The sequence below is a fragment of the Vitis riparia genome, chromosome 13 (genome assembly GCF_004353265.1).
Source record: "Vitis riparia cultivar Riparia Gloire de Montpellier isolate 1030 chromosome 13, EGFV_Vit.rip_1.0, whole genome shotgun sequence".
In the NCBI taxonomy this organism is placed as follows: domain Eukaryota; kingdom Viridiplantae; phylum Streptophyta; class Magnoliopsida; order Vitales; family Vitaceae; genus Vitis; species Vitis riparia.
The window spans coordinates 8,855,090-8,861,144 of NC_048443.1; positions in this window are offsets into that span (position 1 = coordinate 8,855,090).

Here is a 6,055-nt window from a genome sequence, read left to right on the forward strand (position 1 = left end):
TGGTATTAGAGTAGGTTATTCTAAATAAAAAATCATATTTTTATCAATCCTGCATGTCTATCATGGAATAAGTGAGGTCTGGTGCTCCTGTAAATAGTCTACCTTATTTCGATACGAGTAATTATCCTCATTGGAAAACTCAATTGAAGTTTTTTCTGAAAATGCAAAAAGAAAGGGTCTGATGTGAAGTGGAATATGGATGGGGACCCCATTGAAATTAGATGTGATTGGAAGATCTACAGGTGAATTAAGACCCAAACAAGAATGTGATAAAATTGATAATAAAGGGAGTGAGGTCAATACTCGAGCTCTTTTTAGCATATTCAATGGGGTAAGTCCTAACAAGTTTCATAGGATAGCTATATGCAAATGTGCTAAGGAGGCGTTGGGCATTCTTGAAGTAACTCATGAAGGCACTTTAGTAGTGAAGTTGTCTAAATTACAAATGCTTATCTCCAAGTTTGAAAGCCTTAGGATGCAAGAGAATTAGACTTTCTCTGCATTCTACTATGAATTGAGTGATATTGCGAATTCTTCCTTTAACCTAAGAGAACAAATCCTTGATTCTAAAAGTGTTAGAAAATTTCTTGAGATCCCTTCTTGAGAGGTTTATGCTTAAGGTTACTATTATAGAGGAAAGTAAGGACATTGACTCTATGAGGGTTGATGAACTTGTTGGCTCTCTTTAGACCTATGAAATGACACTTCCAGATTCTCAAAAGCTTAAAGAGTCAGCTTTTAAGGCTTTCAAGAATGAAGAAAAAGAGACTAAAAAGTCTGAAAGTGTAAGTAGGGAAGAACTTACTCATATGGCTAAATGTGTTAAAGAGACCTTGAAACTTAATCAAATATCTAATAGAAAACAAGATTCAAGAAATGAAAAAATATTTGATAAGTCTTTTAAAGAAAAAGACAAGGATACTCCAAAAGGAAAAAGGTTGAGTGTTTTAATTGTGGAGGTTTGAGATATGTTGGATAGAATATTTTTTAGCCTTTGTTGCATCTATTGAATTTATGCATGAGATTGATAGTGAGTATGAATTCAATCATGAACAAAATGCTAGTTTTCTTGAGAATATTGTTGTTGAATATCAATGCCTGATTGAGAAATACATGAAAAGTTATGATGTTTTTGAATCACAAAAATTTGAGATTAATTTTATTTGTGAAGAAAAGATTAATTACATTGAAAAATTTTTGGTTTCTTGAGTCTGAGTATCAATCTCTCCTTGAGAGAAATGATATTGTAACTCGAGAGATTGAATGTCAAAAATCATTTTTTTTTTCCAATGAGACCTTTCGCCCTTGAACTAAAGTGTTGGATGATATTTTTTATAAATGTAAGTCCCATGGGAATAAGAGAGGTTTGGGCTAATTAGCAAAACTGAGACTCTCACTAGTGGAGACACATTCTTTGTTAAAGTTAAAGAGAAAACTTTTAACCAAGTACTCTTATCTAGCATTCTCTTATTATGCACACACTATAAGAAGTCTGGACATACTCAAAGTAGATGTCATAGTAGATTCCTTGAGAAGTATGAGTCTCAACTGAATAGGTTTGTGAATGAATTTAATTCCTCAAAAAATAATATTTTGCACACTAGGAAATGGAAGAAAACTAAACCTAAGCCTAAGACCTCGAAAAGCTCCTCTAGTTCACCACTTAAAGTAACACAAATGTGGTTGAGGAAGGATAAACCTAAGTGCAATGTTGTGTTCACAACCTTTAGATCGAGCTAGAGCCCTTAGTGAATAGTACTTTGATAGTGGATACTCTAGGCATATGACTCGTGACAAGTCTTTTTTACCTTATTTGAAGACTTTAATGGAAGAAATGTCAGTTTTAGGGATGGTAGTCTTGCTTGTGTGAGAGGTAAGGGTAGTGTTTCTATTCCTAGACGCTCGAACTTAGATGAAGTCTTCTTGGTTGATGGACTTAAGGCTAATCTTCATAGCATTAGCAAAAATTGTGATAGTGACTTTAGGGTTAATTTCTCCCAAATATTTGTGTGAAGTGATAAGCAAAGAGAAAGAAGTTATGTTCACAGGGCATAGAACTATGGATAATTGTTATGCAATTGATCCTAGTTCTAAAACCTCTCTAGTTTGTAGTAGGGCTAAGTTTAGTGTCATTGAGTTATGGCATAGGAGTTTAGGTTGTATTAACTATAGGGATCTTATTTATATGGCTAACAAAGACCTAGTTAGAGGTATCCCTAAGTTGAGTGGTCAACCTAAGTCCATTTGTGGTGAGTGCATGAAAGGTAAGCAAGTTAAAGGGTCACATAAAAATATTCAAGGAAATAACACTTTTAAGCCCTTAGGTCTTCTCCATTTGGAGCTTATAGGTCCCATGCACTCTAAGAGCAAAGATTGAAAGAAGTATGTTTTAGTTGTAGTTGATGATTTCTCTAGGTATTCTTTCCCATCTTTTTTAAGAGAAAATTTTGAGATTATTAGGTATTTGAAGTCACTTTGCACTAGAATTCAAGTGGAAAAAGGTCATCAAATTGTAAGGATTAGGATTGATAGAGGGAAGAAGTTTGACAATGTTGAAATTTATCACTTTTGTGAATCAAAAGATATTAAACATGAATATCGAGCTTGTAGAACTCCTCAACAAAATGGAGTGGCTAAAAGAAAGAACCATGTTCTTTAAGAAATAGCCCGAGTAATGCTTCATATGCATGATACTCCTATGTATTTTAGGGCTGAAGTCATTAGCACAACTCATTATATTGCTAATAGGGTTTTTTTTAGGCCTAGAATGGATAAAATATCTCATGAATTGTGGTTAGAAAGAAAACCTCCTAATCTTAAGTATTTTAAATTTTTGGCAAAGAGTGTTACATTCTTAGGGATGGGGAAAATCTAGGCAAATTTGATCCCAAGTCTAATTTTGGCAATTTCCTAGGTTATTCCACCAAGAGCAAAGCCTATAAGGTTTATCATTCGAGTACTAAAGTTATCCAAGAATCTTTGAATGTGGTTATTGATGATTCTAGGTATGTTTAGGAACATATTAACTCTGATAATTTACCATTTTTTTTATTATTGGGGATATCTCTTAAAAAATGGTTGATTTAGTGGATACCTTTGGAAATATCCTTGAAAAAGTCGTTGACCCTAACAATGATGAAAAAAAACGCTTGAAATTGCTAAATTTGGTGAAGTGGTAATAGGAATAAATCTAGAATACCCAAAAATCACTATATCTCAAATATAATAGAAAACATGGATGACTCCAAGGTAACAAAGAGATAATCTAGACATAATAAGATAAACTTCTTTTTCTATACTTCCTAATTAAAGCAAAAAAAATGTGAAGGAAGCTTTAAGAGATGAATCTTGGACTGCCACACTACAAGAAGAGTTAAATAAATTTGTTAGCAATGATGTATGGTACTTAGTCCCTAGACCTAAAGATAAACATGTGATAGTACAGAATGGATTTTCAAGAATAAACAAAATGAAAATGGGATAATTGTGAGGAACAAAGCTAAGCTAGTGGCTAAAGAAAACTCCCAATTTGAGGGAGTTGATTTTGAGGAAACCTTTGCACTTGTAGTTAGATTAGAATCTATTAGAATCCTCCTAAGTTATAGTATGCTCATGAAGAATGAAATTATTTTTAATGGATGTTAAGACTGTTTTCCTAAATGAGATTCTTAGTGAAGAAGTCTATGTTGAGAAACTGAAGGGCTTTGAAGATCCTAAACTCTCCAATCATGTTTATAGGTTAAAGAAAGCCCTATATGGACTAAAATAAACTCTTAAAGCTTGGTATGAGAGACTCACAACTTACCTTTTGGAAAAAGGTTTTGAGAAAAAAGGGAGTTGATAGAATTCTATTCATTCATAGGACAAAGACTAAGCTTTTAGTGGCTCAAATTTATGTTGATGATATTATTTTTGGAGGCACCTTGAGTGATTTTGCCTTTAGTTTTGCTAAGGAGATGAAAAAAGAATTGAAAATGAGCACGTTAGGTGAACTCAATCTCTTCCTAAAATTGTAGATTAGGCAACTTACAGATGACATTTTTCTATCTTAGTTTAAATATGGCAGGGAGTTATTGAAGAGGTTTGTCCTAGATGTCACTAAGCACTTTAGGACACCCATGAGTACCACTACTATGCTTTGTAAGGACGCATTTGGAAAAACACCTATGAGTACCACTATTAAGCTTTGCAATGATGCATCTAGAAAGGATTTGAGCAAAATCTTTATAGGAGTATGATAGGAAGTCCAATGTATCTCATTGTGAGTTGTCTAAACATATTTTTTAGTGTGGGAGCTTGTGTCAGGTGCCAAGCAATCCCAAAGAGTCACACTTAACTTTTGTTAAAAGAATCATTCGATATATTAGTGAAACTTTAGATTATGGGTTATGGTATCCTTTTGATTCCTCTTTTGTTATTATCAGGTATTTTGATGTCGGTTAGGCTAAAAATGTAGATAGGAAAAACAGTTCTGGTACTTGCTTCTTTGTTAGTGATTGTTTAGTTGTCTAGCTAAGTAAGAAGCAAAATTTGATATCCTTGTCCACTACGGTAGTGGAATATAGTGTTGCAGTGAGTTATTCTACCCAACTCCTTTGGATGAACAAATGCTTAGTGACTATGATGTTGAGCAAGGTACTATGAATATTCATTGTGACAATTCTAGTGCTAATATTAATGTTTCCAAAAATCTCATTCTTCATTCTTGAACTAAACACAGAAATTCGTCATCATTTCATTAGGGATTTAATTGAAGATAAGGTTATTTCTTTAGAGTTTGTCCCAACGGTGCATCAATTGACAAATATTTTCACCAAACCCCTAGATTCTCTTAGTTTTGAATTCCTTAGGAAGTCCTTTGGTATATGCCTAATTGACTAAAAGTAAAAGGGTATGGACCTAAGGATTTGTACTTAATTTTTATTCTTTTCTCTTCCTCTAGTCTATCTTAGTTATTCTCAAGGCAAATTTCGATATCATATTTACTTATCTTATTAGTAAGGATTTCAATATCTCAAGTTTTAAGCTTGAGAAAAATATACAAAATCTATAGGAGTTGATTTTATTTCCCTTGGATTATGTTAATCACTTTTAAGGTAAAGAATCAAAGTATATAAAAATCCTTGTATAGTGGGAAATCTAAAAAAAAATATCTTTGGTAAGTGGTTAAAAGAAAATCTTCTTAAGTATAACTAATATAGCAAATTTTGTTTTTCTATGGAAGGAACTAATATCATGTTACTTCTTTTTAATAAACATACCTTGTTTGTCTAAGTTCGATATTCTTGTTTCCCAAAGTGATTTAAGGCAATCATAGATTCTTGGCTAAAATAAAATAATATATTCTTTTCAAGATTCTTTCCAAGATTTTATGCCTTCATTTGCAACATTTGGAAACACCCCCTAAGTGGAATAAGGCAACCATAGTGAAAGTATGATTTCCATAAATGATGTACAATGCCTTAATAATAATAATAATAATAGTAATAATAATAATAATAATAAAATCATGATATAATTGAGGGAGAGTAAAAGTTGTGCTTTACATAGATCAACGGATGTTGTGTTAAATAGAAATCTGGTGACCTTAGAACAAATTGATTGGATGTGAATTACTTCGATTAAGGCATAATTTAGTAACTTCTAGGAATATAAATTCGAAATATAGAACTAAACAATAAGTTGTTTTCCTTGGAAAATCAATGTATTTGATTCCTTTTTAATCCTTACATACTTGGATTGTTATTCATCTACTTTCTAAAATAAGTGATCGCTCATGATTTTGTCATTTATTGGATCAAAACAAAATTTATAACCTAATTCACTATTCTATAGCAGTTTGTACCTGATCATAAATGGTTTTAGTACAAACTACTGTAGTATAGTGGTTTTTAGGTATCGTCCACAAGGATGAATTATTCTTGGTAATTAAGGCTTGAATAAGATGATAAGAAATGATTGTAATCAACTGAAATTGATTTGAAAATGCATGATAAAATTTCAAAATAACAATGATTTCAAATTGAGAGGAAAATGAAGTGTAAAATAGAAGAAA